This window comes from Panulirus ornatus, chromosome 3, assembly GCF_036320965.1.
Source record: "Panulirus ornatus isolate Po-2019 chromosome 3, ASM3632096v1, whole genome shotgun sequence".
Classification (NCBI taxonomy): Eukaryota; Metazoa; Arthropoda; class Malacostraca; order Decapoda; family Palinuridae; genus Panulirus; species Panulirus ornatus.
The window spans coordinates 3,544,212-3,569,607 of NC_092226.1; the positions used below are offsets into that span (position 1 = coordinate 3,544,212).

The following is a 25,396-nucleotide window of genomic DNA, read 5'->3' on the forward strand; positions in this document are numbered from 1 at the left end:
CCCCGGTGCCTCACACTGCCTCACTTTCTCAGTCAGCTTCCTCACCTCCACTTCATCCTGGGTCTGTCCACTCTCACTTCTCTATCCACCCTCCACATACGCTCCCCGGGTCATGTGCTCCCCTTCTCAATGTCTCCCTGTCCACCCACTCACCTGTCCCCCCCCCCCTCCTTGTGGGGGAGGGGGAAGGGAGGAGTAAACAAACCAGGTGATAACCTCCCTACAGCTGCCACCAGCCTGCCAACACCCTCGTACACTACCACCACCACCACCACCACCACTGACAACATTCCCAAGTGGTCTGCAGTGGCTTAGAGATATGATTCCTGTCCTACCCCCCTGTCCATGCTGTCCTACCCCCCTGTCCATGCTGTCCAACCCCTCTGTCCATGCTGTCCTACCCCCCGGTCCATGCTGTCCCACCCACCGTCCATGCTGTCCCACCCCCCGTCCATGCTGTCCCACCCCTGGTCCATGCTGTCCCACCCCCGTCCATGGTGTTCCCCTGCCCCCCCCCCCCTCATCCTCCTGCAGACTGGGACACAGACGAGGGACGTCTTCAAGCCCGGGTTGTTCACCTGACGACCCAGGACGACCAGACTGTCACGGACAATCAGGGACCAGGAGGACCGTCACGGGACGGACGACTTCAACCAGTAAAGGAGAACGACAACCATCAACCATACGACCTTCTCCCCCTCACCTCCAGCCAAGCCACAACAGCAACATCTACAACCTTTATCAACAATATTTACCACACGAGTGTAGGGGCGAAATGTACGACCACATCACAATAGTTCAGTCTATAAATCCTACCGCCCAAACTGCCCTAGACATAAGGTAAATGAGGTCATTAATCTTTCTAATTACCTCCTATGCCACAGTGGTGAATTTGCATACATCCTGCCCCCCCCCCCCCACCCACCCCCTAACCTTTTCTCACCCCAGCTGGTCTGTGAGGGTGTGACCGGGGGGGGGGGGAGGCGATGTAGCATCCCCAGATGCTGTCCCCAGCAATGAGAGAGAGAGAGAGAGAGAGAGAGAGAGAGAGAGAGAGAGAGAGAGAGAGAGAGGTGGAGGGAAAAGGGGGTGGGGAAGGCAGTACAAGTGATGAAGAAGATATAAGACGTGTGTCCCCCACAACCCGGGCCAACAATGATCATCACACAGTGGCTGGTGACCGGCCAACCCGGTGCCTGGTAACACCACACACACACACACACACACACACACAACATCTAGCCATCCGCACGTCTATTTATCTAGAGGCAGCGTAGTTATATGTTTATAACTCTGGCTTCTATAAGACTGTAACAAGTTCAGGATTGATATATATATTTTCATCAATCAAAGACAAACGCAGCAGCTGCAGCAGCAGGAGAGGAACAAGACAGAAGAATTACGAGACGCTTCAGTCAACACTTGCGTTTTGCACTGGCAAAGAAATGGAGGAAAAACTAGTAATGTTGAGAACTTGTTAAATGAACCGACTCTGTGATAAGCTCGACCAGTTGACCTTGTAGTGACCTGAGCGGAGGTCACACCGGTCCTGCATGGTCGTGGCGACCTCATCATCACGGGTCGATCACACTCCCACGTGGACACCGGGACAGCTGTCGTAACTGTCAGGAACGACGTGTGACCTCATCTGACCTGACGTGTGACCTCATCTGACCTCGTCCTAATCTCCAGAGGGAACGTTAATAAGCCTGACGGCCACGCCCACACAATTAACGCTATCGACGTGGCTAACCCGAGTGTCTCATAAACCCCACGGCATCCATGAAGGTAGTCAGTGAGGGAGTCCCCTGGCTCACACACACACACACGACTGCTCTCCTCCAATGATACTCCGACCCCACAAGCTCATGGTCACTGCCTCCAACATCAGCAGCAGCAGCGCACCATGCGACTCTTGACTTTTCACCTTCCCGGCAGAGCTCTGCGGTGCCTCATCACTCATGGCTTCCTCCTCCTCCTCCTCCTCCTACAGCAGTGACTCCATGATAATGTCCATGCCAACCTCCGTCGCAGTTCCTATATGATCTTTCCCATGCCTTTCCACCCCCACAGCAAAACCCGGCAAAGGCCTCATTCTGCCCGAACTATGGAGCATCAACCACCTCACATTTTCTGCATCGGCAGCAAATCTACGGGACCTTGCGATCCCTCCCCTTCTACGGTAGAACCTATTGGTCTTGGCGAGACATCTCTTCTATAGCTGCACCACGAGACCCAGGTCAAGGAGCAACTCCCATCAGGGAGGACGCCTGCCGCACCTCCTGCACCTACACCAGCACCACAGGACTCCTAGCAAGCCTGCCTCCATCGCCTCACTTGACCTCATTTTCTTACCATAATGCTACATGGCGTGTCCCACCTCATCACCTCTGTATTGACATAGTAAATCACCTTGTTTCTCAGTGTATTTCCGTACCCAGGTGTCCGGCCTCACTAACACAGAGAATCCCCGCTACGAACTCCTGAACACGACGGTGAGAACCTTGGAGATGACTGGGTGACCTCTGACCTGATCATGATGGGTCAGGTCAAAGGCTAAGCTATCATACCAAAGGGTGGCACCCTCGTGTTCAGGGGTCGTGCCGCCGAGATCAAGGGTCGTCCCCTAGTGGTCAGAGGTCGTCCCTTCGTGCAGTAGGAGCCACGAGCCTGGAGCAGCGTCAGCGCCTGCAGGAGAGGTTCACGACGCCATCACATCACAGTGGAGTATCCCACCACATGATCAAGCAGTAAAGTTCCTGGCCAGTAGCACAATCAAACACCTCCATTACCTCGATGAAGTACTCTGCAATCCTCAGTCATACAATTACTCGTCTAAAAATATATTACAATCTTTAATACGATGTAATTAGTGGAATTTATAATTCCACCGGACATAAAGCAGGAATAATGATATGTAATATTATGGTAACGACCCGGGATGACGACCAGGAACTCTCGTAGTCTGGTAACGACCCGGGATGACGACCAGGAACTCTCGTAGTCTGGTAACGACCCTGGATGACGACCAGGAACTCTCGTAGTCTGGTAACGACCCGGGATGACGACCAGGAACACTCGTAGTCTGGTAACGACCCTGGATGACGACCAGGAACTCTCGTAGTCTGGTAACGACCCGGGATGACGACCAGGAACTCTCGTAGTCTGGTAACGACCCTGGATGACGACCAGGAACTCTCGTAGTCTGGTAACGACCCGGGATGACGACCAGGAACACTCTGGTGAAGGAAGTAAAGATTTTCATAAATTCTACTCAAGTTGTCAAAACAAGACGAGTGAACGAGCACGTGATCACGACCATCAAGGAAGAAGTTCCCTTTTACCCGGGATAATATTTACCAGCCAGCACCACCCGCCCGCCCGCCCGCCCGCCATCACCGGGTACGACTGTCAAGAGTCGTGACCCGCCCGGTCACGGGAACAACCTTATGATGGAGGAGCATAAGGGTCATCCTGGCACGGTGATTGATCATGGCAAATAAACCCCTTTACCCAACCATAAAAGCCGTGGGGGTGTTTCAAGGAGCAAGGGCGCAACCCACTGATTTTAAGACGTGTCGAGGACCGTGTTTAGAATAAGGGGTTATACGAGTGATAATAGCTCAGTTGGTTCTACCAGCCGGTTACGTACCGCTAACCACCCATAACTATGGCGCTTGAGGGTAAGTTTAACTAACGAGGTCAAGGTCGCCCGACACGGGATCAGCCCTTAAGCGGCCGCTTACAACTTGGGTCGGGAAAACATCGGCTCAAAAGGTTTCAAAGCTGCGGTTTCGATACCCAAGGGGAGGGGGGGCCCCCGGGGTCAACTGTGACGCGCCGGGGTGCTTAATGACGGGGGAGTGGCAGGCTAACAGAAAACGGAGATCAGAACGACTATTAGAGTGATCTTGGCCTCACAGACGAGCATGTGTGAGGCCATCAACCCGGCCAAGAGGTCTGAAGTCCTCACCAAGCCATGAAGAAGTGCAGCGGAAGTCGCTCTGTGTAGCGGGAAAGCCTCACAAATCAAGCGGAGGTTGTAGCACATTCCGCTAAGTGCAGCGATCTTTAGCTGGCTTCCCAAAGCGAATGTTATTATACATATAATAACCCACATCATCCCTGTATTAATGACCCTTGGGCATGAGGGAACGACCCTTGACCACCATAGTACGACCCTGAGCTATGGTGAGGAGCTAAACCTTAAGATTCATGTCAAAGAGAAGGTCGTGATAACCACAGGTCGTCCCGTCCTGCTCCCGCCCACTTAACACTTCAAGTATAAGTAACTCAACACATACCCTCCCTCCCCTCCCCCTCAACTTTCTGTACCACACCACAGCCTGATTTACACCCATTTACAATCAGCTCTTGTGATTTACATATGCCCACGACAGACAATTACTACTGTTGGTTTACAAGCAGCAGTGAGAATTTACAATTTACAACCCGTGCACCATAACCTCTCTGGTCAGGCCTGCTTTGTAAACACTTCTGTGTTACAGAAGATTTACAACTAATTCCCGGAATTCAGCGTCGCTATCCATAATCCATTATTTACAAACAATTTACGATCAAACAGTTTACAGCCAGCCAGAGTTATGGGCGAGCAACATCAAGTGATTTACAATAACAATTTACACCTGCTCGATATAAATCATGTAAATCACAGACTCAATGTGCACCAGCTTCCATAATTTACAGTTCTTCCTCATGATTTACAGACGTAGCATTTTGTAAATTACCACAAGCGGGATGAAAGACGGTGTCAATAAATAACGACCTCAGTGTAAACATCCAGGGTTCGAACCTCCCTCCATGACGACCTTCAGCTCTCATGAACACCGGTGGTCTTGTACGTAACGGTACGACCCCCAAAGACGACGGCACGACCCTGGAGCACGACAGTACCACCCTCGAACACGACGGTGCGACCTTTGAGCATGAAGGTACGACTCTCGAGCACGACAGTACGACCCTCGATAATGACGGTACGACCCTAGAGAATGACTACATACGACCCTCGAACACGACGGTACGACCCTCAAGAACGGCGGCACGACCTTGCATATGAAGGTCTAACCTTTGACCTGACCGTTCAAAGGTCGCTTCATTTCACAGGACAAACATTTCCAAAGCTGACCCGACCAGCGAGCCAGGCAGGCCTGCGGGTGGCCGCCTCACACAGTCTGCTTGATCACAGGAAGGAGCAGCGGAGGGCCAGGTGGTTCTAGCCGTGCGCCGGGGGGGATAGAGAGGTGCCTGTAAACCCCCAGAGGTGAGGTGCAGTACAGTGGGCAACCCCAGCCAGCCCTCCCCAGCTGAGAGCTTCCCAGTAATTAATGTCTGACTCAGTCACTTAAATGCCTTAATTAGTTTAGTTTTAAATGACCACGGCTGGAGGTGCAGGTAATGAGGCAGTTCTCCAGTTACCAGCCGCTTGTTTAATGTGGGCTGGTTTACTGCTGGGGGGGGGGGGACTGGGGACCCCACCCATCACGTACGTACACGGCTGTACGCGCTTCTACGTGCCACGTACACCACTGAATAATCCCCACCCACCACGTTCAAGGACGGGTGTGACCCAAAGTCGCCACGTACACAGCTATGGTCGTCCTCCCTCACCCATGTACAGTTATGATCGTCTTCCCTCACCCACGTACACAGCTATGGTTGTCTTCCCTTACCCACGTACACAGCTAAGTCGGTTCCCCTCACCCACTTACACAGTTATGATCATCTTACCTCACCCACGTACACAGCTACGGTCGTCTTCCCTCACCCACGTACACAGCTATGGTCGTCTTCCCTCACCCACGTAATACTCACCCAAGTAATTCCCATCATTAAACTGAATTAGACTCTCCCATACGACACCTTACACCTACAGTACCACCCCTCTGTACCGTGTAACTACTAGCTGGTGTACTGCAGCACTGTACCTTCTGTGTACAACCGTGTACCATAACACTGTACCACTGAGTACCATAACAGTGTACCGTTTGGATACAAAAGTTTCTCAGAATATTTACATGATCCATGGTTACGGTGATTGAACCATTCTGTTCCACATCCACACCTCAGTGTACGTATGTGTAATGTGTTTGTGTTTACAGTGTAATTCGAGAGCTACCCCTAGATATGTGCCCCTCATCCATACTCCCACTGAAATACTTTATTCATGTATGTTTAGATAATATAAAAAAGCTGGTCTGGATTATCTTGAACCGTCGTACTTTTTTTTCTTTAAAAAAAAGGTCATTTAGTGCTGAAGGGTCGTACCGTCGTGCTCCTGGGACACACTTTCTGCTCAAGGGTCGCACCCTCGTGCTCAAGGGTCGTACCGTCGTGCTCAAGCGTCGTACCGTTGTGCTCAAGTGTCGTACCGTCGTGCTCAAGCGTCGTACCGTTGTGCTCAAGCGTCGTACCGTCGTGCTCAAGGGTCGTACCGTTGTGCTCAAGTGTCGTAACGTCGTGCCCTACAGGTCATACTTTCGTCTCAAGGACCGTACCGTCATGTTCAAAGGCCATACCGCCGTGCTCAAGGGTCGCACCGCCGTGCTCAAGGGTCGCACCGCCGTGCTCAAGGACCGCACTGTCGTGCTCAAGGGTCGTACTGTCGTGCTCAAGTGCCGTATCGCCGTGCTCAAGGGTCGTACTGTCGTGCTCAAGTGTCGTACCGTCGTGCTCAAGCGTCGTACTGTCGTGATCAAGGGCCGTATCGTCGTGCTCAACGTCGCACCGTCGTGCTCCAGCGTCGTACCGTCGTGCTCTGGCTGCAACACAATATACAGTTCATTATTCTCCATCTAACTGAGAGAAAGAGTAATCTCGGTAGCGGGTCTTCCATCCCGGGCCAGATCAATCCCAGGTTCCTCCAGTAAATAGCAGAGGAAGGGTTGGTAATTACTGTATCTTGAGTCCTGCTCCATTGTCCGGTCCAGCTGTGTCTTGGCCTGGAACACTGGACGCAACAAAGACACGGTATTGACTTCCAGGACCCTGGAACCCAGCTGGAGACACACTTCCAGCAGCAAGTGAGGGGAAGGGCTCACTTCATGGAAAAAAAGGCATCCGAGCCTTCCAGAACCACAACGCAAGTTTCAAAACACAACACAATTTATGAAAAAACACTGAAAAGAAAAATGCTAGTAACACTTCTACTACCACTACTACTGCTGCTACTACTTCTACTACTACTTATAATACTACTACTACTACTACTACTAATAATAATAATAATAATAATGATAATAATAATAATACTGAAAATAATAATAATGATAATAATAGAGAAGATATTTATAACGATAAGTTCAGACAGGTGAGGTGTAGCGTTACAATTGCCAGTGGTGAGCGGGAGATGGCCGCTGCCAGCCGTATGATGGTGATGTCTATCCTTTTGCTGGGACGACGTCCATCACGGGCTGAGGGGGAGGGGGGGTAGACAAGGGGAGCCCGGAGTGGGAGAGGGTTTTGAGAGGGATTTGGGTAAGGGGTCTTAGATGAGGGGTCCGGGTTTGGGGGTCTTAGTGGAGAGGGGGGGGGGGGTTACAGAGGAAGGGTCTAGGTGGGGCTTTGGAATCGACCTCAAAGGAGACAAATCTCGAGTCAGTGTAAGTGACCAGAGTCCAGACTGGGTCAAACCTTACATGACCCCCCCCCCCCCCCCCCCCGAGCTGCATGTTAACACAGTCTAATCATATCGACCAACAGCCACCGCTGACCCGACCTGGCTGACCACGGGGAGTAGAACCCCCCCCCCCCCCCACGCCACCCCACCCCCGGTGGAGGGCAGTAAACATCTGGTAACGTAAATAAACGACGATCTTAAAGTCTCAACAGACGCGCCTGCCCGGCCCACCTGCCTGCAAGACTTGTACACACACACACACACACACACACACACACACACACACACACACACACACACACGTCACTACTTACTATACTGCGAACCAATAATTTCAAATATTTACGCGCCATTTAGATCAACCGTTTACTTCCCGTGTGGTGAAGAGGAAGTTCGGTAATTAGCCAAGCTCATTATGAGGTAGTGAGGGAGGGTGAGGCGACGTTGGCCACAGCTGGGTGTGAGGGCCAGCCTAGCCCATCTACTGCATCCTCGCCAAAATGGACATCCTCTGGCAAGTCGGTCAATAACAACATTTAAAACAAGTAATGAAGATGTATCCGAGGCTACAACAATTACAGCGAATCATAAACATAAACACTTCATAAACCTTCTCCTGCGCCGGACGGACACCACCGGGAAGCCTAGCCACACTCCACCATAACATTATCTAACACAAGTAACGCAAGCTCAACCACCCGGTAGCCAGATATTATGAGTCATCAGTAGTCTTTACCTCACAAACCTCCTCACTAACTAGTCATTACCTCACAAACTTCCTCACTAACTAATCATTACCTCAAAAACCTCATCACTAAGTCATTCTCAACCTAACTTAACTGAAAATATATATGATTACCTAGTGGAGCGATGTGGTATACCGGGGTTGACGTGCTGTCAGTGGATTAAATCAAGGCATGTGTATGGGGGTGGGTTGGGCCATTTCTTTCGTCTGTTTCCTTGCGCTACCTCGCAAACGCGGGAGACAGCGACAAAAAAAAAAAAAAATATATATATATATATATATATATATATATATATATATATATATATATATATATATATGGTTGTTAGGGAGGTAAATGCAAGAGTTTTGGAAAGAGGGGCAAGTATGAAGTCTGTTGGGGATGAGAGAGCTTGGGAAGTGAGTCAGTTGTTGTTCGCTGATGATACAGCGCTGGTGGCTGATTCATGTGAGAAACTGCAGAAGCTGGTGACTGAGTTTGGTAAAGTGTGTGGAAGAAGAAAGTTAAGAGTAAATGTGAATAACAGCAAGGTTATTAGGTACAGTAGGGTTGAGGGTCAAGTCAATTGGGAGGTGAGTTTGAATGGAGAAAAACTGGAGGAAGTGAAGTGTTTTAGATATCTGGGAGTGGATCTGGCAGCGGATGGAACCATGGAAGCGGAAGTGGATCATAGGGTGGGGGAGGGGGCGAAAATTCTGGGGGCCTTGAAGAATGTGTGGAAGTCGAGAACATTATCTCGGAAAGCAAAAATGGGTATGTTTGAAGGAATAGTGGTTCCAACAATGTTGTATGGTTGCGAGGCGTGGGCTATGGATAGAGTTGTGCGCAGGAGGATCGATGTGCTGGAAATGAGATGTTTGAGGACAATGTGTGGTGTGAGGTGGTTTGATCGAGTGAGTAACGTAAGGGTAAGAGAGATGTGTGGAAATAAAAAGAGCGTGGTTGAGAGAGCAGAAGAGGGTGTTTTGAAGTGGTTTGGGCACATGGAGAGAATGAGTGAGGAAAGATTGACCAAGAGGATATATGTGTCGGAGGTGGAGGGAACGAGGAGAAGAGGGAGACCAAATTGGAGGTGGAAAGATGGAGTGAAAAAGATTTTGTGTGATCGGGGCCTGAACATGCAGGAGGGTGAAAGGAGGGCAAGGAATAGAGTGAATTGGAGCGATGTGGTATACCGGGGTTGACGTGCTGTCAGTGGATTGAATCAAGGCATGTGAAGCATCTGGGGTAAACCATGGAAAGCTGTGTAGGTATGTATATTTGCGTGTGTGGACGTATGTATATACATGTGTATGGGGGGGGGGGTTGGGCCATTTCTTTCGTCTGTTTCCTTTCGCTACCTCGCAAACGCGGGAGACAGCGACAAAGTATAATAAAAAAAAATAATAACCTAGTGGAAAAAAATGAAAAGCTCACAGATTGTCTTTAACATTTAAAATGACTGAAATCTACGTGAAAATATAAGTGCCACTAGTTTTGAGGACTTCTCTATCCCCGGCAGCCGTCCACACTACACCATTAGTGACCGCACTCCGTAAATCTATGTCCGTACGTAAACTAACAGCCAAGTTGATCAGGTACATCTGTCACACTTCTTGATTCCTGGCGGCCACACACCGCTCATTTATGCTCCGAGGTAACACAAGGTGACTCATATACCATACACAGAGTTAACATATAAAAAAAAGTAGAAAATCTTCATCAAGTCGTGGTTGTCACAACCTTGATAACCCTGGCTGAGTACAGATGGCGCTGCCTGTCCTCCGCTGGCAGTATAGCGTAGCGTGTCATAACCTAACCCGCCTTATGACTACTTAGTTCAGAGTAATTTAGGTAATTATATCCTCCATCCCACTATACTGAGAGTCATTATTTTCAGTTCCTTTTTTCCCACGAACATACTCTGGCGCCAGTGCTTCGCTGCCAGGCAGACGCCCAAACTTTGCAGACATCTTCCTGGTCAAAATTCATTGACTTTCTTTTCTATTCAATTTCTAATCCAGGTCTTCGTTCGAACTTTGAGGAATCATAGTCAATTCTCATTCATTTAATGACACTCCGTGAAACAATATGAATCACTAAGAACACTGTGAAGGTATTTCCACTTCTCCATGGCTTCAGACATGACCAGCTCCTTGATGTAGTGCTTGCTTAACCCACATAAGCCAACCCGGGCCGGCGGCTGGACGTGGTATTTGCTTTCTCAAGATAAAGATACAAGAACGAGAACAACATATGCCAGCAGGGAGGGGGGGGGGGGGCGAGGGTAGTGTTGGAATGAGGGTGGTGATAGTGAGGATGGTGATGGTGAAGATGGTGAAGATGGTGATGATGAAGATGGTGATGATGAGGATGGTGATGGTGAAGATGGTGATAGAGCGAGGGTAGTGGTGAAGATGGTGATGGAGCGAGGGTAGTGATGGTGAAGATGGTGATGGAGCGAAGGTAGTGATGGTGAAGATGGTGATGGAGCAAGGGTGGTGAAGGTGGGGATTGTGACAGTATCGCTGTGTTAACATCTTACATTACAGTGACAGTTAAAACCAGAAAAACGTTAACAAAATCTTAACTCTGAAAAATGTCTCGGCATCCCAGCTCACTTTACCCGCGTAACGTCACAAGAGAAAGACAACTCTACCCTCACAGAACGTAGCAAGAGATCGAACTTTATCCGCATTACGTCACAAGAGAACGAACTTTAGCCGCGTAACGTCGCAAAACAAACAACCTTCCTCTACCAGTATTACGTCAAAGGAAGGGCTAACTTTACGATACTTTACGAGACCGCATTACGTCGAAAAAGAGCAAATTAGCTTCACCCGTACTGCCACGTTGGTATACAAGTTGGATGATCAAGTAGACTTCAATCCGGAACCAAGACTACAACATTTTAACTACATAAAGATAATCTCCATAAGCTTAATCGAAATCTCATTCCGCTTAACTGAATATGTTTGGTAATAACTAGACAGCAATATCATAGCTTTATATCTGACGTAACTTATAAAAAAGTATAATAATTTCTTGTAGATTTACGGTGAAATACGTAAGGGCTGCCGCAGTACGATAATTATTAGATAAATACTGGCGCACGGTGCTGACATCTGGTGAGCCGGTGCGCACTTAATGCCGGGTAAATATCCACAGCAACTTGGAAAGTTTTTAATCAGGCGGGCAAAGCAGCAGTGTCAATACTCGTTATAATACTGAATTACTCGATGCCAGTCTGCCAGGTCAACAGTCCCGGCTGCTAGAAAGCGAAAATTTTACTCTGTGAAATTCTTCGTGAGAGGAATTCTGGCGCGGAAGGTCTGATCCTGACGTCCGCAGTGGCCGGGTCTCCCCCATGACTGGCGACGCTGGCCGTAGGGGCCGGTTTCTAACCGTGCAGCTGGGTCTGTGACCAAAGTTTGCCTGGTGACTGTGTGGTTTACCTGACTGTTGGAGGCTGCTGGTAGCATGTGCCAGCATGCTTCTTGAGGTGGACCAGACCTTCTTCATGATATGTACAGCAACAGCCGGGAGTATGTTAACCACGGTACACCAAGGAAGACGAGACACACACACACACAACTCAAAGGGAAGATAGCATGACGCACGACCCTTGGGTCATGACGATACGACCCCGAGGATGACGCACGACCCTTGGGTCATGACGATACGACCCTGAGCATGACGCACGACCCTTGGGTCATGACGATACGACCCCGAGCATGACGCACGACCCTTGGGTCATGACGATACGACCCTGAGCATGACGCACGACCCTTGGGTCATGACGATACGACCCTGAGCATGACGCACGACCCTTGGGTCATGACGATACGACCCTGAGTATACCATTACAATACAAGTTCCGTCTGGACGGTACCTGTGTTGTAAAGTGATTTAAATAACTGTGTTAAGTGTTGGCACCTGATAAGGAGGTGATTGTCTCCACGAAACATGTCGAGCCACATGTATAGAACAATCTCGTTAAATGAAATTATATGAACTACTGAAGTGCGATTTCACCTTCATAACTTTCATCACGGACTTTCATCTTTCATCTGAGAGATCAGAAGAGGGTGTTTTGAAATGGTTTGGGCACATGGAGAGAATGAGTGAGGAAAGATTGACCAAGAGGATATATGTGTCGGAGGTGGAGGGAACGAGGAGAAGTGGGAGACCAAATTGGAGGTGGAAAGATGGAGTGAAAAAGATTTTGAGTGATCGGGGCCTGAACATGCAGGAGGGTGAAAGGCGGGCAAGGAATAGAGTGAATTGGATCGATGTGGTATACCGGGGTTGACGTGCTGTCAGTGGATTGAATCAGGGCATGTGAAGCGTTTGGGGTAAACCATGGAAAGTTGTGTGGGGCCTGGATGTGGAAAGGGAGCTGTGGTTTCGGGCATTATTGCATGACAGCTAGAGACTGAGTGTGAACGAATGGGGCCTTTGTTGTCTTTTCCTAGCGCTACCTCGCACACATGAGGGGGGAGGGGGATGGTATTCCATGTGTGGCGAGGTGGCGATGGGAATGAATAAAAGGCAGACAGTGTGAATTGTGTGCATGGGTATATATGTATGTGTCTGTGTGTGTATATATATGTGTACATTGAGATGTATAGGTAGGTATATTTGCGTGTGTGGACGTGTATGTATACACATGTGTATGGGGGTGGGTTGGGCCATTTCTTTCGTCTGTTTCCTTGCGCTACCTCGCAAACGCGGGAGACAGCGACAAAGCAAAATAATAAAAAAAAATAATAATAATATATATATATATATATATATATATATATATATATATATATATATATATATATATATATATATATAAACGCCCGTACACGCACATATACATACATAGACATATACAAATATACACATATACATATTCATACTTGCTTGCCGTCATCCATCCTGTCGCTACCCCGCCACAGAGGAAATATCATCGCTAAGGATAGCGCGTAACGATCATTGCAGGAATATTCAAAATTCCATAGGATTACGAAGACCAAGTCTTGTGAGTGTCTGTAGGTGTTGCCCACTGTTATGTGCAACATACAGAGGTTGTGTATTTGTGGACTGAGTGTCAGGAGCCCCATATGTGGGTGAGGTAGAAAGATAAAACAGCAACCTGGAACCATGGAGTGAGACGTGTCAGCCACTGAAGTGCTGGCTCACTGCGCAGGCATTATTCATCCTCCCGACACCTACGTGGATACGACCAGTAATATACCTGGCTGGGAGGTGGTTGTCTACTACCCAGGGAGAGAGAGAGAGAGAGAGAGAGAGAGAGAGAGAGAGAGAGAGAGAGAGAGAGAGAGAGAGAGAGAGAGAGAGAGAGAGAGAGAGAGAGATTCGTATACGTATACACAGAGATAGATAGAGAGATAAACAGAGACATGCATAGGTAAGCAGATATGTAGGCTGAGACAACGATAAATATATAAGATAAACAGAAGAAAAATGATACAAATAGACAATACATTCCATGAACATATATAATATTACCCACGAGCAGAGGCGCTGGCAGCACACACACACACACACACACACACACACACACATACACACACACACACACACACACACACACACACACATACACGGTCTCTGGTCGTTTTCCGATGACAAATCCGGATTAGGAGAGAGAGAGAGAGAGAGAGAGAGAGAGAGAGAGAGAGAGAGAGAGAGAGAGAGAGAGAGAGAGAGAGAGAGAGTATTGCAGGGGGATTCCCGGATCCCCACATTATAAAAGGAGTTCCGAGCTGGCGATCTGCTTTGGGGAGTCGAAGAATCCTTACTCAGGATGGCCAGCACACCTGGCCAGCACACCCGGCAAGCACACCTGGCCAGCACACCTGGCTAGCACACCCGGCCAGCACATCTGGCCACCACACTTGGCCAGCACACCCGGTCACCACACCCGGCTAGCACACCTAGCCGCCACACTCGGCCAGCACACCTAGCCACCATACCCGGCCAGCACACCTAGCCACCATACCTGGCCAGCACTCCCGGCCAGCACACCTGGCCAGCACACCTGGCCACCACCCTGGCCGCCACACCTGGCCACCATACCCGGCCAGCACACCTGGTCAGCACACCTGGGCACCACCCTGACCGCCACACCTGGCCATCGTGAGGTGAACACACGGATTCCAGTCAGAGACGGTGTAGGGAATGTTAGGGAAAACACCTGGAGGTCAGGGAGGAACACAGGCCGAAAGTCTGAGGGAAATGACCGAAACGTCAGAGGCGCACGTCTGGTGCAGCTACTACCAGTAAACATCACAAACACACGAGGATGTCCCCCTGGCGGAACCTCTCTAACTAACAGGTCAATGTTTGCTATAGAAACATCAGCATGGAAGGCACCGGAACTTCAACAGAAAATGTGATGTTGTCACGACCAGTACCAACACTGTCCTGCATGTGAACACAGACATAACACACAGCGTCGGCCAGCGTCCCGGATCAGTGATTTCAGAACTCAAGGTTTAGCATTTCGTGAGTTTTGTGACACTTTGCCGAGGGTAACATCCTTGAAGACATGCTGACACTCGCTAAGCCCAGAGATATGAAGACATCAGAGGCGATCAAGCACTCGCTGGTACAGGGAATATTCTGTAACTACATGTCCTGTGTACCTTAACCTTTTTTGTATTACTTACTTAACAACATGCCCAATGCAACCATATTCTGTACCTACATGTATCCTACCTGATGTATCTTTCACCCTCTGTATTATCATCAATGATAACAACAGTTCACTGCACTACACTGTATCCTGTTCCAGTGATACTCAGTGTATATGTATGACACACTGAGTATGTCTGTATATGTATGACACACTGAGTATGTCTGTATATATGTGATGTGTTGTATGTGGCCTCGATTTATACTTTTGTATGACACGCGTGTCATTAGTACCATTCCTCCCTATCTGACGGAGGAGGGCCCACTGGGGCCCACCTGTCACCCTCCCATGTTGATGTACTGTACCCACTGTACTGTGCTGTACCCACTGTACTGTACTGTACCCACTGTACGTCCTACACTGGCCTCCACCCATCCCGAGCCAGGAACCCTTCACGCAAACTGTCGCTGTAACGCTTCGTCTGCATCATAACAACTGACAAATAAAACTGTGATGTTCAGAAATCACCACCAGGCTGACCCTACACGGGGCCCTCACCACCAGGCTGACCCTACACGGGGCCCTCACCACCAGCCTGACCCTACACGGGGCCCTCACCACCAGCCTGACCCTACACGGGGCCCTCACCACCAGCCTGACCCTACACGGGGCCCTCACCACCAGCCTGACCCTACACGGGGCCCTCACCACCAGCCTGACCCTACACGGGGCCCTCACCACCAGCCTGACCCTACACGGGGCCCTCACCACCAGCCTGACCCTACACGGGGCCCTCACCACCAGCCTGACCCTACACGGGGCCGTCACCACCAGCCTGACCCTACACGGGGCCCACACCACCAGCCTGACCCTACACGGGGCTCTTACCACCAGCCTGACCCTACACGGGGCCCTCATCATCATCCAGCCCCAACACGGGGCTCTTACCACCAGCCTGCCCCAACATGGAGTCACCATTCAGGGCGGTTAGGAAGGCCACGCTCCTCCCACGACCAGACCAACGACCTGACTCTGGCCCGCATGACCTCCTGACCTTACGTAGGCGATGTTGGTCTAGGTCAACACTGATGGCGAGCATTACCTGCCCTGGTGACCTTCTCCATTAATGATGGTGAGGGGCTGACAACGGGCGACCCTCCCCTGGCCAGGGTCGTGCCCACTCATATCTGGTCATGAGGCAGGACACACGGGGTCATGCTGTCCCTGGACAACATCATGAGAAGGAATCTAGGGACACCGACAACCTCGTCCCGTGACACCCTCTCCACCTACCCCAAGACACGGCTAGACCTGGTGTGTCCCCTCCAGGTCACCAGACACCCTCTACACCCAGCCCAGGACACGGCCAGACCCCTGCCTGCAGTAGGCCCCCCTCCCCTCCTCACAACACTAGCAACATGGCCGACTGTTGAAACAGATATATGGTGTTCCATGCTCGGGCCTCAGCCAGCCTCCAGCCTCGCCATATATTCCAGGTCAGGATCCAGCTGGCCAGCAGGAAAATCACCAATTTCTAAGAAGTATAAATTTGAGTGGAATTACTGAGACAGAGACGCCCTCGCCAGGCCATACTTTGTGATGAGGCTCAGCCGTGTTGACCGTTGTGCCACTGTTTGTGTTCCAGAACTTTGCTTCCTGGAACACAAACACGACGTGAGGGTCCGACCCGACCTGCCTGCCTCCAGCCCTCCACGTCCTTCTCCACTCTATATAATCCGGGGAATCTCCGCTACACTTATATATATATATATATATATATATATATATATATATATATATATATATATATATATATATATATATATATATATATTGACTCAACACTGCATTCCTCCCTATTCTTGAATCCTGCTCCTCCTTCTCTCCCTTGATCTGCATCTCGTCTCAACACAACTTCTCCAATAAGCTCAGACTTGGACAGGATATCTCAGTGGAGTGGACGAAATCTGTTTGATGTAGTAGATCACAAACACAGAAGTAAATCTGGTTAATTCTAATACCTCCAAGACTGAGTCTCTGTCCATCTCTCTATCGAAAATTCCCCACAACTCTCGTCTCTCCTTTGACGGCTCTGTAATTCCACCTCTTGACTCAGTAACCATACTTAGTATCACTAACATTTACACTATTTTGGAAATCACACATTACGGAAATGGCTAACTCTGCCTCTAAGGAACTGGGTGTCCTGTTTAGATGTCCTAATTTCTTCTCAACAGTTGCTCAGTTTATACAAAGAATTGATCCGTCCTTGTATGGAGTACTGCTCACATCTGGGGTGGTTCTAGCTCTTCATCATTATCTTACAGTGTCGAGTCGAAAGCGGTCCGACTTGTGAGTTCTTCCAGGATAACCTCAAAAACTGACTCCCTTGCCCTACGCTGCAACGTTGCTTCACTTTCCCTTTTCTATAATTATCACTTTTGCTCCCGAGAGCTGGCTGCTTGTGAGTCAAGAGGTGGAATTATAGTTACGTCAAATGAAAGAGTAAAGTTGCGTGGAAATTTCGATAAAGACATGTGCAGAAACTGTGTCTTTCTTTAAGTCATTAAACTTAACTAGATTTCGTCCACTCCACTGAGATACCCTGTCCAAGTCTGGGTTTACTGGAGAAGTTGTGTTGAGACGGGATGCAGATCGAGGGAGAGGAGGAGGAGCAGGATTGAAGGCTGTGGAGGATGTTGAGCAGTCAGCGTATGAGCACATTTGGTTATATGTTGAGGAAATAAAGGCAACGATAAAAAAATGAAAAAGTGTAGGAAACAGGACAGAACCTTGAGTGACATCGCTGTTCATAGAGACAGGGGGAGGCTGATCCATCAATAACCACGGAGATAGATCGGCCAGAGAGGAACCTAGGTATGAAGGAGCAAAGTGAGGGAGGGAAACCAAAAGAGGGGAGCTTAGAGATGAGACCCCGATGCCACATCTTGTCAAAAGCTTTGGATATGTCAAGGACAACTACACATGACTCCCCAAAATCTTTCAGGGATGATGACCCGACATTAGTAGGGTAATACAAAGTATCACCAGTGGATCTCGCCTGACGGAGGCCATACTGGTGATCAGAGAGAAGACTTTGAGATTCAAGATATCGGGGATATGGGAGTTGAGGAGGGATTCAAAGACATTGGAAATGGTAGATATCAAAGCAACGGGGCAATAGTTAAGGGGGTCAGAACAGGCACGCTTCTTAGGGGCGGGATGCACCAAGCCATGCTTCCAAGAAGTTGGAAAAGTTTTTGTTTTTAAACACAAACGGAACAGACGAGCAAGCACAGGTGCAAGTTCGGAGGCACACTCTTATATTATACGGGGATGGATGCCATCAGGACCACAAGCCTTGCTTGTGTCCACAGAGAGAGAAGCGCTTTTCGGACAGTCCAAAAACTGATGACGGGAAGAAGCATAGGATTAGCAAGAGGAGCATCAGGGGGTAAAGGAATGTTAGAGTCATCCAAGCTGGAGTTAGAGGAGAAACAGGAACCAAAGACAGTTGCTCTCATCACGGTCGAGACAGCTTCAGTACCGTCACAAGGGAAAGGGAGAGTGACAGAAACTGTTAACGATGGCCTCAGCTAAAGACCAGAAAGACTTACATGTTATACTGATTATATAAATCGGCAGGCACGGAGGCTCGGAGATGTTTCACCGAAGAAATGATAAAAGTTGCAAAACACGTCCTTGATCACTCACTCACTCAGCTCCAGTAACCAAGTACTTTTATGGAAGCTGTAGAAGACTGGGATCTTACCATCGTAACACCAGTACTTAAACAGGGTATTTAGTCCCTGACCGGAAATCATCGCCCAATTAACTTAATGACCTCCAGTGTTGACAAACATATAAAAACCATCATTCGAGACAACATTGTAAATTATTTTGATGTTTCTGCTGATCACACAACGATTCCTAACATGGTTTCCGGCGGATTCATTCCCCTGGGCAAATCTGCTTGATGTCTTTTAGGATATAATGAACATGTATGATGAAAGTAAAGCAGATTATGTCATTTATTTAGATTTTCAAAAAGCATTTACTAAAGTCCCGCAGTCAAGATTAATACCAAATAATAAGTCACATGGAATATATGTGTTGTACATTGTAGGTTAGAAAAAAAACTGGTGGATGGTCGTACAGTAGGAGTGGTGGTTAATGGTTACGCCTCACACTAGTTAGACGTAACAAGTGGTGTGCCACAGGGATCAATCTTTGAGTCCACTCCCTTTTTCACATATGTTAATAACACTGATAATGGAGGACGTTGCAAGACATCAATATTGATACACGAGCCACACTTAGTCATACACGACCCACACTTAGTCATACACGAGCCACACTTAGTCATACACGACCCACACTTAGTCATACACGACCGACACTTAGTCATACACGACCCCCACTTAGTCATACACGACCCACACTTAGTCATACACGACCCACACTTAGTCATACACGACCTACACTTTAGGTAATAAATCTACAACAGAAAGTGAACGTCTGCAGCGTCCACCTGACGTACACCAGCTGACGGACTGACTGACTGACATGCCTAATATATCTTAGCATCGATAAAGGCAACGTCTCACATATACATGGCCAGTAAACACGAAAAGACAAGAAAGGCCACAAATACTTTAGGTTTCGTACGTGGAATATTCAAATTCATGTTTGAAACATCAATTCTCACTCTGTATAACCCAGCGTTGGGTCGCCACCACGACTACTGTGGCCAGTTTTGTCACCTCACTTGACAGAGACAAAACAACGCATCGGAGAGCAGCCAAGATGGTTCCCTGACATCGTGTGTGTGTTATCTGATGACCTAAACTCACTTAGCTTAAGAATGAGATGGTTATGAGGTGATCTGAGGGTTATGAGGTGATCTGATGGTTATGAGGTGATCTGATGGTTATGAGGTGATCTGGTGGTTATGAGGTGATCTGAGGGTTATGAGGTGATCTGATGGTTATGAGATGATCTGGTAGTTATGAGGTGATCTGACTGACAATCTTGATCTTAGCAGCTATTTAAGGCTGGGTGAGCATGGTCATCCATACTAGTGAACACATCGTGGGTAAACAGTTTACCTTGAGGGAGACAAGCTACTCTTCCTCTCAACAAGGTTGTTAACAAATGGATTGGTTTACATATAAGAGCAGTTGAAAGTCAGACAACAGATACGTTTAAAAACAGACGCGTTAAATATTTCGTTTCAAAACCACGACTGACAAGATTTATGTCGTCTTAGTTGAGTATAAAATTAACTGAATTATCTTGCTCCATAAGTCATGTGTTTGGTTTCTAACTCTCCTTACCCCAGTATTCTCTATGTCTCTCATCTCTTCCAATATCACAATCGGCCTAAAAAAAAAGACTCAGTGGTTCATGGTTGCTTGCTTTTCTATGTTGTCTTTCAAATACACACCTATACAACATACTGGCCCCTGACCCCAGCCAGGTGGCGGGACACAGTACTCCCCTAGTGGTAGGCAGGTGAATATATCGAGACGGTGGACTCACCTGGTGTCAAGCAGGTGGTGTACATCAGGACACAGGACTCACCTGGTGTGAGGCAGGTGGTGCGTGGAGGACTCACCTGTAAAGAGAACAAGCCCGGGTCAGTAAAGCGTGGTGTAGGAGAAGACTCAGCCGCTGCTGCTGCTGCTGCAGGCGGTGTGCTGCCCTACCTCACCACACCAGACGCAGGGGGGCCTCCCTCCTCAACCGCTGACGTTATCAGAACCAGCACAAAAGCCCCGTCCATCAGCCTCGGCGGCTGCTACACACGGATATTAACCAGGTCTTCTACTGCGCCAGTGATGAGTACATGATGGCCAACGGGGGAGACACCAGAGGTGAACTCTTTCACTGAGACGGTGAAGTGATGGCTAATAGGAAATCTTTGGAAATCGCACATCATCCTCATGACATTAACATCAGTAGAGTACAACACTTAGTGAGATCATGTACGATGGTGCCAAGTGGGAAGTAGAACCAATGTAGGTTCTCCACTCGCCTCAACATAGCAAACCACCAGATGAATCCTACAGAGTTTACACCAAACAGGGACGCTCCTCGACCCAACCCCAGCCCGACCCTCGCCTCCTGACTCAGCTGATACAACGCCGTGCAACACCGTCGCCCTCTGAGGCGGGCGGACAACGGCCGCTCCACCGGAAAATGGACGAAAATCGTTTCAGGTTCAGAGCGACCTGGTGGAAAAACAAAGTATCGGGAAAATTTAAAATCCGTCACACCACCCTGGGCGGAGCGAGGCGGGCGGGCGGCCAGGAGCGCTGCGGGATGTCCACGGGCGAGGTCAGCCCCACCACCGCCGTCCACACCAACATCATTTCACACTCGAGTGAGGGAAGCGTCTGCCTGGCTCACACTGACACCATCCCTCCAACACTGACACCGTCCCTCCAACACTGACAATGTCCCTCCAACACTGACACCGTCCCTCCAACAATGACACCGTCCCTCCAACACTGACACCGTCCCTCCAACACTGACACCGTCCCTCCAACATTCCCAGATGACGATATAGAGCTACGAGGTCCCAGGGTGTTCACTTGCCTCCAGGCTGACGTGAACAACATGGTGGGCCACCATTAGCCATCCTGGCAGGTTTATATTGTGTACAGAATCAGCCGAGCTGTGGCGGTGGTGCCCTGGGCTGCAGCCACCAACACCCTGGTCAGCCATGGTGCAAGATAAACGCCCGAGATCAGCCTTAGGTAGAGAGAAGGTAAGGTGAAGCTACGACCTAACATGGGTTAGTTACAGTAGGATCATGACCTAACATGGGTTAGTTACAGTAGGATCATGACCTAACGTGGGTTAGTTACAGTAGGATCATGACCTAACATGGGTTAGTTACAGTAGGACCATGACCTAACATGGGTTAGTTACAGTAGGATCATGACCTAACGTGGGTTAGTTACAGTAGGACCATGACCTAACATGGGTTAGTTACAGTAGGATCATGACCTTACCTGCTGTACAGTTGTTAGCCACGGCAACACTACCGTTCTCGAGTGACCTCAATACATCTCCTGTTTTAAGTGACCTGACCTTGCACGTGGCTACTATAATTACCGCACAAAGCAACCGCCACTGACCTCATACTAGCATACTGACCCGGGCGACCTTTCAAGCTAGGGTTTCAGAGTGACGCACTTTCAACCTTACCGACACAGGAAGCCACCATCGACCTTACTGACACAGTCAGTAAGGTTCTCCCGCCAGTCAACAAGCGTGTGTACCACCTCCTCTCGTCTCCCAGTAATGAGAAGACATGTACGACTCCCAGGCACCGCCCTCCTGACACAGGCCTGACACACACACACACACACACACACACACACACACCCGCGTCTAACCAGTGCCTTGACCTCTCCTGCCATGACAACCTGACTCAGGCAAACCTTGGATGCTTCTGCAGAGCCACCAGCAGTCCATCAAGTGACTTGAGATGTTTCTCTTTGTAGTTGGACTTTGTGGTGCATCATCCTCCATGTCATCCTTCACCTGGAATCACGTGGAACATCGCCACCACCTGTCCAGAGCAGGAGCTTGAACAGTGAGACATATGGTCACGCCCGCGGCCTCCCGCAAGAAAGTACAAACGGCAACTGTCCAATATTTCAGGACCGAGGCATATTCCACTACTCTCTGCTACAGAAGCTCCACGAGATCCGGTAACCGTGCAACTCTGCTTTGGAACGCTTCGTCACCTCTTGCGCCTCCCCCAGCACCGTGGGACTCCTGCTAAGCCTGCCTCCAACATCTCGTCCTCCCTCACTTGAGACTCCAACTATTACCATAATCCTGCACCTGCACCAGCGTCTTGAGAATGGCAGTGTTGTGGCTGACGACACAACAGTGGACAACAATACTGCAGAACACACCAAGGTCTACACCCCAGCTCTACCAACACCCACACTACCTGGTCTACACCCCAGCTCTACCAACACCAACACCCACACTACCTGGTCTACACCCCAGCTCTACCAACACCAACACCCACACTACCTGGTCTACACCCCAGCTCTACCAACACCTACACTACTTGGTCAGCATCCCAGCTCTACCAACATCCACATGATTCCAACATCTCCAGCACTGCCAACACACACAGATATGCACTACCTGGTCTATAACCCCGCCAATCTTCTAACACTGCCAGTGCTGCCAACACTCCCAGCTTGTTGTGAAATAAATTCTGGATGTAGCGTCGCACAATGTCCGTATGTGACGTCACAGTGTCTGTATGTAGCGTCACACAGTCTGGGTGTAGCGTCACACAGTCTGGGTGTAGCGTCACACAGTCTGGGTGTAGCGTCACACAGTCTGGGTGTAGCGTCACACACTGTCTAGGTGTAGCGCCGCTCGTTATCCAAGCAGGGATGATGGGTTGGGGATGGGGGAGGGATGAGAATGGGTTTGGGGAAGGGGCCAATACTGCAGTGGGGGGGGGGGGGGGCTCACCGGTGTTTACACTCTCAGAAAAGACTGAAACATTCTGGTTCACACGAGTCCATTGTGAAGACAAAGACACTCACGAGGAGTCATATTACCGAGAACAGCGAGTGCTGGAAACTGTCTTGATTCCGTCCATCCAGGTGAACAATGATACACATTACCATGTGTGGAACTGCACGGATCTTGGTAGCGCACACACACACACACACACACACACACACACACACATATATATATATATATATATATATATATATATATATATATATATATATATATATATATATATATACAAAATTTCTTTCATACTATTCACCATTTCCCGCGTTAGCGAGGTAGCGTTAAGAACAGAGGACTGGGCCTTTGAGGGAATATCCTCACCTGGCCCCCTTCTTGGTTCCTTCTTTTGGAAAAAAAAAAATAATGATAATATGAAGGTGAAATCGCACTTCAGTAGTTCATATAATTCTATTCAACATGTAATTTTTCTATACATGTGGCGCGACATGTTTCGTGGAGACAATCCACCTCATCATCAGGTGCCAGTACTTAACACAGTTATTTAAATCCCAACATCACACATGGTTCCCGCCGTACAACACCAGTCATTCTAGACCAACCACTGTCTGCTGTCTGGTCGTAACCCTTGTAAGGGAGAGTGAATAAGGAGGGTCACGTGGCGGGGGTTGACCTGGGTAGCTTGGGTGTGTCTTGAACAACATTTATTTATGTCTTTGTGTTTCGTCAATTCTCTCATAATGATTTGCTTAATGCTTAGATAAGGTTTAAAATTGCCTGGGGACAAATTAAAGTTCTTAATATTAGCAATTAAGACAAATTCAATGACGTTACGTGTGGCATAATCAGCAGAGGGAGTATAAAATAACGGGATTTTCATGATCTATGGAGGTGATCATTTTCATGATCTATGGAAGTGATCATTTTCATGATCTATGGAGGTGATCATTTTCATGATCTATGGAAGTGATCATTTTCATGATCTATGGAGGTGATCATTTTCATGATCTATGGAAGTGATCATTTTCATGATCTATGGAGGTGATCATTTTCATGATCTATGGAGGTGATCATTTTCATGATCTATGGAAGTGATCATTTTCATGATCTATGGAGGTGATCATTTTCATGATCTATGGAAGTGATCATTTTCATGATCTATGGAGGTGATCATTTTCATGATCTATGGAAGTGATCATTTTCATGATCTATGGAGGTGATCATTTTCATGATCTATGGAAGTGATCATTTTCATGACAAATGTTTAGCGATGGCATTTTTGTGGTCATCCCTCCGTGGTGACTGTTGACGTAAATAACGGTGACGTGTTAGTGGCATCAACACTCAGTACGCAGGGAGGACCACAAACATGTCACCGCTAAACATTATCATTAAAGTATTACTTCATCCTGGAGATGACCTTTGAAATAGCTTATTGAATATACTCACAACGCCATCATGTTCACAACGCCATCATACTCACAACGCCATCATGTTCACAACGCCATCATGCTCACAACGCCATCATACTCACAACGCCATCATGGTCACAACGCCATCATGGTCACAACGCCATCATGCTCACAACGCCATCATACTCACAACGCCATCATACTCATAACAACATCATACTCACAACGCCATCATACTCATAACATCATCATACTCACAACGCCATCATGCTCACAACGCCATCATACTCATAACAACATCATACTCACAACGCCATCATACTCATAACAACATCATACTCAACTTGATAACATTATAATAAATGGGAAAAATGACACAATGTCCATTACCTGAGCAGCTGACATTTTGCTGTTCATACCCATTTTACCGTTGATTAATCTTGCGTGA

At 48.5% G+C, this 25,396-nt stretch overlaps 1 protein-coding gene across 4 annotated transcripts in view; it reads right to left on the bottom strand.

The window, feature by feature from the left end:
* The window catches only part of LOC139760062 (WSCD family member AAEL009094-like), a 234,698-nt gene that overhangs the window by 54,313 nt on the left and 154,989 nt on the right, over positions 1-25,396 (bottom strand). The window contains exon 2 of one of the 4 annotated variants that reach the window (XM_071682859.1): positions 20,594-20,627. The exons of the other annotated variants lie outside the window; for them this stretch is intronic. The gene's annotated coding sequence lies outside the window, so the exon portion shown is untranslated. The remainder of the gene's footprint in view (positions 1-20,593; positions 20,628-25,396) is intronic. 4 annotated transcript variants of the gene reach the window in all.